Consider the following 8,624-nt stretch of genomic DNA (forward strand, 5'->3'; position numbering starts at 1 on the left):
ACAAGCCCTCTCATTTCACCAGCCCTCTCATTTCACCAGCCCTCTCATTTCCGAGGCACTCTCCGCTGCCACCATCCAGACCCTGAACAGCTCCACATATGCTTGCTGGCCCTCCTGTTGCAGGGATTCAATTAGTGTTAGGATTGTGATCAGGATACACTGATGAATTAGTATTAGGATTGTGATTAGGATACACTGATCCATTAGTATTAGGATTGTGATTAGGATACACTGCAGTGTAGAGGTCTGGTGTAGTCTAGTGTACTTTAAAGAACCTGCAGTGTAGAGGTCTGGTGTAGTCTAGTGTACTTTAAAGAACCTGCAGTGTAGAGGTCTGGTGTAGTCTAGTGTACTTTAAAGAATCTGCAGTGTAGAGGTCTGGTGGATTCCGGTGTACTTTAAAGAATCTGCCGTGTAGAGGTCTGGTGTAGTCTAGTGTACTTTGAAGAATCTGCAGTGTAGAGGTCTGGTGGACTCCGGTGTACTTTAAAGAATCTGCAGTGTAGAGGTCTGGTGTACTCTAGTGTACTTTGAAGAACCTGCCGTGTAGAGGTCTGGTGTACTCTAGTGTACTTTGAAGAACCTGCCATGTAGAGGTCTGGTGTAGTCTAGTGTACTTTAAAGAACCTGTAGGTCTGGTGGACTCCAGTGTACTTTAAAGAATCTGCAGTGTAGAGGTCTGGTGTACTCTAGTGTACTTTAAAGAATCTGCCGTGTAGAGGTCTGGTGTAGTCTAGTGTACTTTAAAGAATCTGCAGTGTAGAGGTATGGTGTAGTCTAGTGTACTTTAAATAATCTGCAGTGTAGAGGTCTGGTGTAGTCTAGTGTACTTTAAAGAACCTGCAGGTCTGGTGGACTCCGGTGTACTTTAAAGCTGTGTGTGCCAACACCTCATGACTTCTCACAGATGTGACATGTCATTAGTATTTCCACATCAGTCAAATCATTGCCAGTTTATTCGTGTCCTGACCATGACATCCACTGCCTATACTCAGGAAAGCCACGTAACCAAAGCTGACAACTACTGACAACAAAATCGTATGGAAACGTCCGGAAATGACACACTGTGAGCTCAGCATGAGGCAGCATGAGTTGTCTTCTGGTTTCGAAAATGTGTTTAATTTCCTTACTCGTAGTTTGTAGTTGACTTCTCTGCCATCTTCTGCACGTTTTTACATATCAAAAGTCCATTTCTCTAAATGTGTGTTACCCTCAAATGAGGGTTGATGTACCAGACCCATGTATCTGTTGCCCATTACAGTAGCTTCAACCACAGAAAGGCTTATTTATGCAATTGCAAAATAGGGATTGTAAAAAACTGCGTTTGGCAGCTATCAGTATAGCGTCACGCCCAGATGCCCAGTCAAGACAGATCACAGCAGTCAGCTTCCACCTTGGATGAGCAGGCGGTGCTCAGACGATTAACATCCACCAACCACAACATGTCCTCAGGCGGTGCTCAGACGATTAACATCCACCAACCACAACATGTTCTCAGGCAGTGCTCAGACGATTAACATCCACCAACCAACAATATAATAATACTAATAATAATTAATTTGATTTGTAACGCACTCTTCATTCAGAAGAATCTCAGAGTGCCAATATGTTCTCATTCATCTATTCTCTTTCTGTCAGTTCCATAGCCATGTGTGCTATCAATCCAGAAAGTTCCCTGCACATCCGCACAGTACTGTATGGTTAGTGTACTTGCTGTCAGGAATTTACTGAAAAGGCAACATGAGCAACAAGATATAGAAGATTATATATTCCTGATAGATATAGAACATTATATATTCCTGATAGATTTAGAACATTATATATTACCGATAGATACAGAACATTATATATTCCTGATAGATACAGAACATTATATATTCCTGATAGATACAGAACATTATATATTCCTGATAGATATAGAACATCATATATTCCTGATAGATACAGAACATTATATATTCCTGATAGATATAGAACATTATACATTCCTGATAGATATAGAACATTATATATTCCTGATAGATATAGAACATTATATATTTCTGATAGATATAGAACATCGATTCCCAAACTGGGGTACGCGTACCCCCAGGGGTACGCAAAGTGGTTCAGGGGGTACGCGGGGAGAAAATTTGATTTGCGTTTTCAAAGTGAAAAAGCCCATTACATTTTCAAACGGCGCTATACATAGACATGAAATCTTGAATAGTCCGAATAGCCAAGTCACATTGTCATAGAAATACTCATGTATACCCATATTCAGCGAAATAATTACACTGCCAAAAATAGCTACAGGTAGGTTGGTGACCTATCCTGACAGTTTCCAGTGTTATATGCTGAATATGTGTGCGGGGGGAGGGGGCGTGGCGGCGGTTACAAACATGGCAAAAAAAAGGGGGGGTACGTGGCTGGAGATTTAATGTCTGAAGGGGTACGGGACTGTAAAAAGTTTGGGAACCACTGATATATAACATTATATATTCCTGATAGATACAGAATATTACATATTCCTGAATTTAAACGGTGAACTAAAGGTGGAGTCAGTGCTTGTTAGTGAGTTAGCTGTTGTGAAACTCTCTGCCTATTTTGGACATATGATTAGCAAGCAGACTATTGTTCTGACTGGTTTGGACATATGATTAGCAAGCAGACTATTGTTCTGACTGGTTTGGACATATGATTAGCAAGCAGACTATTGTTCTGACTGGTTTGGACATATGATTAGCAAGCAGACTATTGTTCTGACGGGTTTGGACATATGATTAGCAAGCAGACTATTGTTCTGACTGGTTTGGACATATGATTAGCAAGCAGACTATTGTTCTGACTGGTTTGGACATATGATTAGCAAGCAGACTATTGTTCTGACGGGTTTGGACATATGATTAGCAAGCAGACTATTGTTCTGACGGGTTTGGACATATGATTAGCAAGCAGACTATTGTTCTGACTGGTTTGGACATATGATTAGCAAGCAGACTATTGTTCTGACTGGTTTGTTTACGTTTCTGTTGTTTGTTTGTGTGTTTGTGTTTTGTCCCCTCACAGGACCTTGGGCAGTCACAGTTTGACCACAGAACAGACAACTACCTGACTGCTGCAGAAATCTGACAAGACAGTTTGCCAAATATGACAAAAAAAGAGGGTGTTCTGAAATAGCATTGCTGAATGTACTGTTACGTAAGTGGTTCTGTCATTTCCTAATCTACTCCCTAGTTTTGTTCATCTGAGAAATGGCACGGTGGCTCATGTGCTTGCATTGCCGCCTCACAGCAAGTAGGTCATGGGTTAGATTCCCGCATGGGGCGCTGTTGGTCCTGGGGGGTAGGTTCTCCCTAGTGCTCAGGTGGGCTATATCCTGGGCCTTTCTGTGTGGAGTTTGCATGTTCTCCCTGTGTTCACAAGGGGTTTCCTCCACTAAGAACCCCAACAGAAAAACATGCAGAAGAACTGACCACTCTCCTGTGATAGATCACTTCACTCCCCGGGTGCCTAAAAGCTGCCCTGGGGTCCTGGAGGAAGGACAGTCCGGGATGGCATAAAACCTCGGCCTGTGTGTGTCCTTTGTCGCCACCTAAATATGCACGTGTTTGTGCGACAATAAAACTGACTGAAGTCATCTTGTTTGTTTTGTTTTTGTAAGGCTAAATGTGAATGTCCTCCTGGCCACAGGGGGGCGTCCTCACCATCTGAATGCAGCCGTCCCCTATCATTATGAAGAGTCTCCACTAATGGTTCACCAAGGGAGCCCAATACAGCAAGAGCCTGAAACACACCTAAAGAAGGTAGTCTAGTTGAAACACATTGTGTGCATAGCATGTGTTTGGTAGCCAGTGGTTTTGTGAGTAAATGTTTTTTGAGTGGAACGTTATCTGTTTTGAGCACACTCTTGTAAAAAGGTTTCTGAGTGTTTGAATTGACCCGTCTTCGACCTGGTTCATTATTTATTAAAAGTACCAGAACTGCCACAGCCTGTTTGATGAGCATGGTCCTGACAAAAAAAGGCTATATATTCCTGTCTGTCTATCCTGTAATCCTGTCTGTCCGTACTGTAATCCTGTCTGTCCGTACTGTAATCCTATCTGTCTGTACAGTTATCTGGTCTCTTTCAATTTCACCTCAGAGTATTCTCACCCCAGAAAATATCTGGCCCTGGAACGGTTCCATCCCTAACCTCCCATTGGAACGTCCGTGGATATTTTCTCCTTCTTTCCTCACGTTCCACACCAGACTCCAGACTCCAATCACTGGCATCTGAAAGGAATTCGCCGTTGGTCTTCAGATAACAAACAACCCTGTCAGCTGACCAACCCAATCTGTCCAGGCCTCGCGGCTTCTGATCTATCTTCAAACGGCTGTTATCGGCCCGACCGTAAATCCTCTGTCACTTCAATTACCCTGTAGAGAATTACAGCCGTTGTAGCCTACAAGATCATTTACACCTGCAGAGACAAATACCCGGAATGGGCCACCAATTGCACACCGCACTACAATCTCATGTCTTTCGAATCTCAAATCCCTGTTTCTGCAGCGGGCTCCGTGGACGAACACTGGGAAAAGCTATCCGTTAACACGAAAATGCAGAATGTTTGATACCATGTGAGCAGTTTTCTGGTGTTTACAGCACTTTAGAAAGTCATCAGTACTGGGTAGATGAATGAGCCAGGGATCTCCAGGGGCTCTGGATTCATTAATTGAAAGAGTAAACCGCTGAATAAGGGTTCAATACAGTGCCCTCCCTCCGCCAGCTCAGGCAGGAAAAACACATCAGTTGGTGGTGCCAACACAACCACGACAGATGCAAATATCGTTTGGTCTCAAACATTGGCATGCAAATGGACACGCATGGCTTCTGGTCGTCACAAAATCTTGTGTGTCTTGAGAGAGGTCTGTGAAACTCACTTGTGTGTCTTGAGAGAGGTCTGTGAAACTCTGAGGCGACGGTTTGGTTAGAGTGAGGGGCCTCATAAATCATGTCGTTTCTTTCATTATGAGTTGGGTCACCTTGACACCTTGCCTGGTTCCAAGTCCCACCCTCTAGCCACTGGTTGACCTACATAGACCACCACTTGGCTTAGATTCCACCAGTGCCAGGATAGTAAAGCCAGGGGAGGCAACGGCACCAATATTCGACCGCAAATGCACAAGGACAAGATTTAATACAATTAGGTCATTTCTGCTAAGACAGAGTTCCATCTAAATCTACCAGTGTTTAACACACACACACACACACACACACACACACACTCCTTGATACCTTGAACCACTGGCTGTTTGCTCTGTGCACTGGGCGCTTATCATCTTTCCCATCGATCACAAACTGCCAACCGCCATAGGAGACTCCTTAACCCCCCCCCATCCACGCGTGCTGAAGGTCACTTCATGCACGGACGGGCTGATCGAAGTTGAAATGAAATCACTCCTATTCGCCACAGAACATTAAACTTGAAGAGACTGGCAGCCTGTGGAGGAGTAATTACAAGTCACGATTCTGCGGCGCGGGACTAGAAGAAAGTCATAAAACGCGGGCGGCCGTTTTTTATTGGGTCTTTTCTGTCAGTGTCTTCCTCCTGTCTGTCTGTCTGTCTGTCCGTCTAAGGGAGTGAGGGGTGAGGTGGAACAAATAAAACATGCTTGTCATTTATCAGCAACGCCATGTTACATGCCATTTATGGCTTCACTCTCAGCGGCGAAGAAATCAATAACGAAAATAGGCTATTTCAACACCATATAACCTGCTGCATATAACCTGCTGCACTCCCGGCGTGCTGCTGAGGAATGTACTGTTCATAAAGAACGCACCTTATCTCCTCTGGGTAGATAACTCAGATCTTGGACACTGCTCTGAGTTTAGTACATGATGTGTCAGTTGCACTTATTCTTAAACAATTCTGGGCAAGGCTTGCCAATAACAGTGAATCTTAGCAGTTATGACTGCTCTCTATGAGTGCGGACTTCATAGGACACACATGCTTAAACTTCACAAACTTGAACCTCTGCATAACTTAAGAACAAACCCTCTCTGAGTAGGTCTGCACACACACACGCACACACACACACACACACACACAAATTATTAAATGACTGAAAAAATAACATACAACCTACTCAAGACAACCAACATTGGCCTGCTACAGTGTCCTACAGTGAGTAGCATGCTGCTTCTGGGTATAACTGAGGATGTGAGGATGAAGAAGAGATCGAGGAAGACAGTGGGGAATAAGTGAACAAATATAGGTCTATAGGCTTATTTTGATACAGCACAAGTCTATACTTTCGTTACTTTTTAATGTATTTTTTTCATCCTCAGTGGCAAGACTCGTGAATGCGTTGACAGTATATTTACTTTTGAAAGGCTTTCATAACTTGTTTACATTCTTTTTACAAGTTAATGTTTTGAATATTTTATGATTCACCTCCAAATAATGCAGAAATAACAAAACACCAAGTTGACATATGTGAATAATCTTTGAGCAAGAAGAATTAGTTGCACAGTTGTTCGTCAAATGTAGTCTACTAAACCACCAAACCGCCATTTACGATGAATCATTACATGTGCCAATCCATGGTGAGGCCTTTACATGCGTGACATTTGAAAGTATCCGTACATTTTAAAAACAGAAATAGCCCTCTAATGTAGAAAATCTTCCAGCAGCAATAAGATTATTAAAAAATGGAATAACATATTGTATTTATTGGAGGCTGGTAGGAGGCTGGTGTTCCATACCTGTACCATAGGACCTGTCATTTAGGAAGAATAATCCCTCCCTGCTGAACACTGACATCTTCTGGACACCATACTGTACTGGTGAAGGCCACTGTTAATGTAGTCTGTTAATATACATCTAATACCGTATACATTATATACATTATACTAGGATCTCATGCTGTTAATATACATCTCATACCGTATACATCATACTAGGATCTCATGCTGTTAATATACATCTAATACTGTATGCAATTTACTAGGATCTCTCCGAAGGTAGTGACAGACTGACAGACGTGACCAGCTGAATTTGTTCTGTTGTTCGGCTGCTCAGAGTGAAGCCTTGGTTTGTCACCGTTGGGTTGGTGTGTCACCGTTGGGTTGGTTTGTCACCGTTGGGTTGGTGTGTCACCGTTGGGTTGGTTTGTCACCGTTGGGTTGAAAGTCCCTGAATTATGATTGTGCATAGCAGGAGCCTGAGTGCAATCACAGTTCATTATGGAGTAACGCCACAAAACAGCCTTCAACTGGGGCTCCACGGGACCTCTCAATCGGAAAGATTCAGCAGGGGAGAGGAACCTTACTGCACCTCTCAATCGGAAAGATTCAGCAGGGGAGAGGAACCTTACTGCTCACAATCAACTCAAAATATGGGCATCAACCTCATCAAACTGAGCGGTGGAACTATTGTATCCACACACTGCATTTACACTGGAAAACAAATACGTAGAAAAACACAAAGAGGAAACACAAATTAGATTTGAAACACACCCAAGTCTCTTTCTCTCTCTCTCTCTCTCTCTCTCTCTCTCTCTCTCTCTCTCTCTCTCAAAGATTGTGCCAACGCACGGTTTAACACAACAAAGGTTGTTAATTAAAACATCATGAATCAAAACCTAAGAGCAGCGCTTGAAAGCCTTCATCTGAAACCAGCTGTGAAGAAATAACATGTCAGACAAAACCCTGCGAAGGGAGACTTCAGGAGTCTTACCTGAATAATGAATTGGGTTCTGTTCGTCACTTTTAATATGGGCACAGACAAGTTGATAGGATTGTGTAAACACTCAGTTAATAGACCTGCTAAATCTTTCACCATCTGCAGAGACCTCTCACATTGTCCTCTCAGACAGAGACAGGGAAGGAGAGAGAGAGAGAGAGAGAGAGAGAGATGGAAAGAGGCAGAGAGAGAGATAGAGGCGACCATCCGTCTCCACAGATAAACAGTTCTGACAGAGCATCTGTCTCTTGAGGAGAGGTGCAAAGACAACAATGACTCCATAACACTCAATATTTAACACACACCGTTCCCTCTAAAACACACTGACCTCTGGGTGTATATTAACTTTTCACATGCAGTTGATAGCAGACTTTATGGATCTATTTTAGCATTGGCAAATGCCCTAAACAAATCACACAATCCCATAATACAGTGTGTCCCAAATAAGTGTGCATTTTGTATTCGATCAGTGGCCAATTAAAAGGGACAAAGCAAGCTACTGCTACTGAACATAATAACTTTCCTCCCAGTTGTCCCAGATGGTCCCTCTGTTCGTAATGTACACTGTCTCATGTATCATAACAACTGCATCATTTATTACAGTGCAATGTGAAGATAACCAACACCTGATAATCAGCTTATGCAACGCTGCATTGTTACCACAGTTAAATGGAAATTATTCGAGGCAGAGCCTTTGGAGAATAAACGCATCGCATCCTTTACAACCGCGAGTCTGCTCTAGCCTCGAGTGGTCCGGCGACAGATGCTTCAAAGACCAGGCCCCTCGGCAAATGCGATTACCATGAGGGAGGAGAGCGCGCCAACGGTGGGAAGTTGCCAGGTAACCAGACATGAAAGCACAGCGTCGCTAATGAAGACAGATGTGTTAGGTCCTGGGGCCTGCGCCTCCCTATCAAT

The sequence above is a fragment of the Clupea harengus genome, chromosome 7 (assembly GCF_900700415.2).
Source record: "Clupea harengus chromosome 7, Ch_v2.0.2, whole genome shotgun sequence".
NCBI classification, from domain to species: Eukaryota; Metazoa; Chordata; class Actinopteri; order Clupeiformes; family Clupeidae; genus Clupea; species Clupea harengus.